This window comes from Chinchilla lanigera, unplaced genomic scaffold (assembly GCF_000276665.1).
Source record: "Chinchilla lanigera isolate Chin_1 unplaced genomic scaffold, ChiLan1.0 scaffold00105, whole genome shotgun sequence".
Taxonomy (NCBI): Eukaryota; Metazoa; Chordata; class Mammalia; order Rodentia; family Chinchillidae; genus Chinchilla; species Chinchilla lanigera.
Window position 1 is genome coordinate 410,714 of NW_004955506.1, and position 7,352 is coordinate 418,065.

A 7,352-nucleotide genomic window follows, 5' to 3' on the forward strand; every position below is an offset into this window, starting at 1 on the left:
ATAGCTGTGATTTTCTGACACAGAAAAACAGGCAGTCCACATGTGTTCCCTGAAACAGGACAACCAACTGACCAAATCCCAATGCTGAGCCCCATCTACAGGGGGAAGGTAAGGAACTTGGTGAAGGGTGGGGCCATGCAGAGCACAACAACCCCAACAGAGAGGAGCATCCAGGGGCAGAGTCAGCAGAACAGTGCAGGGCTGAGGGTCCAGGGAGAAAGCCACATAGAACATGAGCTCTGCAGGTCAGCAGGGAGGTCCTGCAGCCCTGGGATGAATCTTCACGAACCTAGGTGGAGCCCACAGGCCAAATAAGGAGCAGTTGCCAGGAAACACCAAGACAAAAGGTTCCAACCTCATGGCACCAACCAGGACACCAGGGAGACAGTAGTAAAGCCAAACCAGGGAAAGGCTAGAAGGCTGCCCCTACTCAGCTTAAAGGGCTGAGTGAAGCTACACGTTCTACAAGCTGTTCCACTACCTGCCAAACCCCAGCACAATTGCAAAAGACACAAAATTAGAGCACGTGGTGATGGAACAAGATCAGTGTCTGTGCCAGGTAACTGCGATTGTCAACTTGACTGGATTCAGAGATGGCTGCAAAGGTGACTGGGCTGTGAGGGCCCTGCCCTCCCCAAGTGATAAACACATTGCCAAGATCACTTCCGACTGGACCATCAGGAGGGGTACACTGCGTGGAGGAAGTACATCATGGGCATGTGACCCTGGGGACTGTTTCTAGTTCCTGGCCTCTACCCCTCAGGCTCTGACCCTGCTATTTCCTGGAGTAAGTTAAAAGGCTCTCTCCTCTGCTGTACCTTCTGGCCAGGTTTCTGCCTTAGAGCCAGCAGACTATGGACTGAAACCTCTAAAATCATAAGCCAAATAAATCTCTCCTTTAAGTTTCTGATATCACCATCAACTAGACAGGTTGAGACAAGATGATAACTTGAGCCCAAGTTCAAAATCATCCTGGACAGTGCAGGAAGACTGAACTTCACCTCTTGAAGGAACTCACGACTGAGGAAGTGGAGGTAACCCTTGCTACCCTGAAGTCTTTAAGGACTTCCTTCCATCACTGGGCATACAGTTTAACCTCAGAAAGGCAATCAGATGGATATTCATTGAAGAGAAGATTAAACATAACAATTTTAATAAATTTGTGCAAAGTTTCAGATATCAGGTATTTAATCCCAGTAATGGAAAGATGACCAACGCATCATCCAAAGGAGCACCAAGATGGTGAAGTGCTAAGCAGCAGAGACACAGCTTCTCTGAATGTTGCTGTCCAGATGCTGGAATATAGCAATATGAGGAAGACAAAAAGGAGTGAAGTGAGTCCGCTGGACACAAAAAGGATCTAAAGAGTGAATTAAAGCCCAATGGGAGAGTAAAGAGAGAAGCTTCAATGAAGAAGAAGGAGGCAGCCAGTGGTGCTTTCTCCCTGAGTCAGGACTCACTGTGCAAAAGCAGCAATACAAACCTGTGAACAATAATACACACATACGAGGATCATCGATCAGGACTCAGGCCCAAAGATACAGGCCTTCTAGTTCCACAACAAGGCATATTCAGATCTCCCAGGCAGTCCAGTCGGGTCATCCCCGAGGATGATACCAGAAAAGGAGGTATTCTTTGGGCTGGGATTCTGCAGCGACCCTCAAAAAAAAACCACACACAAAAAAAAAACAAAACCAAACCCAAACCCAAACCCAAAACCAAAACCAAAACAAACCTGTAGACACATGGTGACTTCTGGTAACCTCAGAGGCCTCCACAGAGAGATGCAGCAGGAGGAGCAGCACACATGAAGGACTGCACTAGCTGGCCCTGAGTATAGAGGGCTCAGTCATCCTGTGCTCTCTTGAGCAGTTTGCTGGGAGCTATCTTGGAGAGAGGCCAGCTAAACTCAGAACTCAGAGCAGCTACTAGCTCCATCTAGCAGCTCCCAGCTGGGCTTAGACCCAAGGAAGGTGCACTCATGCCTGCAGTTTGAATGAGTCTGGTCTCAGCCAGAAGGTGCAGGCTTGCTGAGATTATCAAATACTGCTGCCTTGCTGGGATAAATCAACATGGATCGGGACTCTGTCTCCACATGTTGTCTACCAGTGACAGCAAAGACAAACCTAGGTGTGGATTTTTTTTTTTTTTTTTTTTTTTTTTTTTTTTTTCCTCTCTTTTTTTTTTTTTTTTTTGGGGGGGGGGGGGGTTTTTTTTTTTTTTTTTTTTTTTTTTTTTTTGCCTCTCTCTCATGTTTGTTTCTTGGTGTGGTGGTGGTGCTTTTTTCTTTTTTTTCTCCTTTATTGTTTGATCTTCTTATATAAGTGTGAATGTGGTTTCTAGCCTCTCTGCGGTTGCGCTTCGGTTCTGTTCTTCATTTTATATCTTCCTTCTCTCTTTCCCTCCAGTCTTCTGCACCAGTTTCCCAAAGGTAGTGTGATCCCCTTTTGTCCTCCAACCTTACTTCTAGCCTCTTGCTCCTCTTCTACCTCTCTATTTTTTCCCTAACCCCCTTTTAAATTTTAACCCCTGGAGGGCAAACTTGACATGTTAAGGACTTACATACTACATATAATTTTCTGGTGTGTTTAGATTTTATTATGTAACCACAAATCTAGTCCATACAGTTAAAGGCAGCAAATTAATGGTTACCTCACTTTGTCATTTTCTAGGATGTGATTGATGCTACTGTTATTGCTGATGGTACCACTATAGCCAAAAGTGACATAATTGTTCTAAACAGCTATTCTTCCTGGTATTCCAAGACTGAGACTGACTAGGGGTCATAGAAAATACTGTGACACAGTGTCAAAGAACAATGGGGTGGGCTAAACAGGCAGTAACTTCTCATCCCCAACAAACTGAAGGGATAGGATCTTACAACAGACTCAAAGCCCAAAAATCAGTTACACCTGGAAGATACCTCAAAGTAGTCATTTCCTAAGGGTTCTAAATACCAGCAATAAAGCAACAGACCATAGGCAATTTACAAGCACCCCACCCCCAGGAATTAAACTAAAAAAGAAAGGAAAATGAGAAGACATGAAAACAAGATACAATCCCAGATGTCCAGTTCACCAAAGGCAAACCCAGGAGACAATGAGGTGGGTCAGTCTGAAAGCCACCCACCTGGCCTCTCTGAAGTGGTAACAACAAAAGAATTGAATGTGGCTCTAGAAAAAAATCAAATCAGAAATAATTACTCTTGGGGGGGGATAATTTCTCAGATAACTACAGAGATGGTGCCCACAATGAAAACCAACCATGCTTAGTGACTGTAAAGCAGATGCAGACTGAAAAATGGAGGAACTCAAGGAAACTATGAAAGCCATGAATGCTCAGAATAGGAAAGATTCAAGCAAATATGCAGGAGAATTAAAATTCCATTGAAAGTATCCAGAGCAGATTAAATCAATGTGAAGACAAGCTCTCAGATACAGAAGACATGATTACAGTTAGCAATCAAGAAAAGAAAGATTTCTTAAAAATAGGAAGGGACTAGGCTGGGGAATTAGCTCAGGGGCACAGCATCTGCCTGGCAAGCCTGAGGTCCTGAGTTTGTTTCCAGGTTAAAAAAAAAAATTGCAAGGGACCATGAGATATCAATCTAGCAGCTGCTAGATGAGGCAAAGAAGAATAACTTCAGATTAACTGGAATCAATGAAAAAAGCAGAAGATAGCACAAATGACATAAAAAAAACTGTTCACAGATGTCATGGCAGAAAACTTCCCTGGTAGGGAAAAAGAATTTGACATACAGTTAAGTGAGGAATGCAGAACTCCAATTAGCCACAACCAAAACAAAAATCTACACCAGGCATATCATAGCCAAGATTCCAGAAACTCAACACAAGAAAGCGGTTAGGAAAAAGAAACAAATCACCGATAAACTAAAGCCCATCAGGGCCAGGCAAGGTGGCACACACCTGTAATCCCAGCACTTGGGAAGCTGAGACAGCAGGATCGTTGTGAGTTGGAGACCAGCCTGGGTTACAAAGTGAGCTCAAGGCCAGCCTGAACTGCACAGTGAGAGCCTGTCTCAAAAAGACCACAAAAAAAAAAAGCCCATCAGAGTCACAGCTGACTTTTCAGCACAAACCTTCAAGTCAAGGAGAGCATGAAGTGAAGTATTTCAAGGAAATACTAAAGGAAAACAACTTTCAACCAAGATTGATGTGAAGAAGGACATTTTATAGTTCACCTTTTAATGTATTACCTATGTGGGACTCTGAGCCTGACCAAGCCATATGATTGGTTTTAGAGGAAGTCTAGCAAAACCATTAGTATAAAAGGAAATGATAGCAAGACCTTAGTCCCTGTGGAAAGCCACTGGGACAACACTAGATGCTTTGCTGAGATATGCCCAAAGGAATAATATTATATGATTATATATTATTATATGATGGCTAACTAAGTCAAAGTCTCATTCCTGTGATAATTAAGCTGTACTGTCCTCCCTAATCCTGTTAATGATTCCTCCCACTCTCCTGTTGCTGCTTTTTGTTTGTATCCCAATAAAACGCTAAGAAAGACTATAATCAAGGTTTCAGTCCTAGATGCTGTAGCCCCCTGATGCCATAACTTTGTCTTTCTTGTTTTTCTTTTCATCTGCTGCACCTCACTCTCAGGACCTGTCACCCCAGATAGAAACTGACTATACACCAACAGTGATGTACCCAGCAAAACTACTGATACAGAAATAAGATACTTCAAGACAAAGAACATCTCAGGAAATTTATGACTACCAAACCAGCACTCTAAAATGTTTTGAAAGACATTCTGCTAAGAAAAAATAAGGACTACAACTCCATGAACCCCAACAGAAGGAATCCACCAGGCAAGGCAGACAAACAGAATGAGGAAAAAAAAAGACGGGGAGCCAACAACAGGAAAATAACATGACAAGAGCAAGTCAATACAGATCAGTTATAGCCATAAATGTTAATGGTCTCAACCAATCAAAAGATAAAGACTGGTAGAATGGATCAAGAAGCAAGACCTAACAATATACTGTATATAAGAAACACATTTAATTCAAAAAGAAATTCACAGACATGGTGGCACACACCTGTAATCACAGCACTTGGGAGGCTGAAGCAGGAGGATTGCCATGAGTTCAAGGCCAACCTGGGCTACAAAGTAAGTTCAAGGTCAGCCTGAACTTCACAGTGAAGCCCTGGTATATATGCAACAAATACCAGTACACCCAACTATATAAAACAAATATTAACAGACACAAAAAAATCAAACAAGCACTAATACAATTGTATTGGGGGATCTCAATATCCCACTGTCACAAAATGACAGATCAACTGGACAAAAACAACAATGAAATATTAGAACTATACCAAACTTGTGAACAAATGGACTTAGGAGGATGTCTACAGAGTGTTCCACCCCACAACATCAGAATGCACATTCTTCTCACCTGCACATAGAATATTCTCCAAAATATACCACATACTAGCTCATAAAACATGCTTAAGTAAATGTGAAGGAAGTGAAATTATCCGATGAATGTTATCAGACCACAATGCAATGAAACTGGAAATCAAATGGCAAAAAAAACCACAAGGACTTCATAAACACATGGAAATTAAATAGCACTCTCCTGAATAACCAATGGGTCACAAATGAAATAAAGAAGAAATTAGGGGGCTGGGGATTTAGCTCAGCGGCACAGCGCCTGCTTGGCAAGCGCAAGGTCATGAGTTCAATTCCCAGTACTGGAAAAAAAAAAAAAAAAAGAAGAAGAAGAAATTAGACAGTTTCTCCAGTTATATGATAATAACAACACAACATAACAGAACTTATGGGACACACTAAAAGCAGTCCTAAGAGAGAAATTTATAGCAGTGAGTACCCATATCAGGAAAACAGAGCAAGTGCAGATAAACAACTTAATGGTAAACCTCAAACTTCTAGAAAAAGAAGAGGCTAAGCCAAAAGCTCATATGAGGGAACAAATTCTAGACATCAGGGCAGAAATTAAGGCATTGGAGACTATGAAACAATACAAAAAATCAATGAAATAAAGAGGTGGTTCTTTGAAAGATTAAATAAAAATCAACAAAACTTTATCCAATCTTATGAAAAAAAGGAAAGAAATGTCTCAAATCCATACAATTATGAACGAAGAGAGTGAAATCACAACAGATCCTGCAAAAATCCAGAAGATCATCTACACCTACTTGGAGAATCTGTATTCCAATAAGATGAAAAATGCAAAAGAAATGGACACATTCATAGATACATATGAATTACCACAACTGAATCAAGAAGATATAAAAATCCTAAATAAACCAATATCATTCAATGAAATGGAAGATGTAATTAAAACCCTACCAACAAAGAAAAGCCCAGGCCCTGATGGATTCACTACTGAATTTTACAAGAAATTTAGAGAAGACTTAACCACACTACTTCTCAAATTCTTTAATGAAATTGAAAGGGAAGCAATACTCCCAAATTCATTCCTGGAAGCAAGTATTATTCTGATACCAAAACTGGAGAAGGACCCAGCTAAGAAAGAGAACTATAGATCAATCTCCCTAATAAACGTAGACACAGAAATCCTCAATAAGATACTGGCAAACAATACAACAAATCATCAAGAAGATTATACCCCATGACTAAGTGGGATTCATTCCAGGCATACATGGATGGTTCAATATATGTAAATAAATAAATATAATATACCATATTAACAAAGCCAAGGACAAAAACCATATAATGATCTCAACAAATGCAGAAAAACCTTTTATCAAAGTCCAACACCCGGGGGCTGGGGATTTAGAACAGCGGCAAAAGCGCCTGCCTGGCAAGCGCAAGGTCGTGAGTTCGGTCCCGGTACCGGAGAAAAACCAAAAAAAAAAAACAAAAAAACAAAAACAACAAAGTCCAACACCCATTCATGATAAAAAAAAAAAAACCCTACAGGAAATCAGAATAGATGGTCTTTACCTCTATCTGATAAAAGCCATCTATGACAGACCAATAGCCAACATCATACTAAACGGACAAAAACTGACAGCTTTCTAAAATCAGAAACAAGACAAGGATGTCCACTGTCTCCACTCTTATTCAACACAGTCCTGGAAACTTTAGCTAGAGCAATTAGACCAGAGAAAAAAATTAAAGAAATGACAGTAGGAGAGGAAGAAGTTAAATTATCCTTATTTGGGGGTGACATGATTCTCTATATAGAAGACCCCAAAACTCCACTAAAAAACTGCTAGCTTTAATAAGCAAATTCAGCAGCATAACTGGATATAAATTCAACACTCAAGAACTGGGCATGACAGCTCACATGTGTGTACTCAGGAGGCTGAAGCGGAGGATTGTTGCAAGTT

The 7,352-nt window shown here is 40.9% G+C and overlaps 1 protein-coding gene across 2 annotated transcripts in view; it reads right to left on the bottom strand.

Annotated features, from left to right (window-relative positions):
- The window catches only part of Tbcd (tubulin folding cofactor D), a 160,437-nt gene that overhangs the window by 136,945 nt on the left and 16,140 nt on the right, over positions 1 to 7,352 (bottom strand). The gene's annotated exons all lie outside the window — the stretch shown is intronic.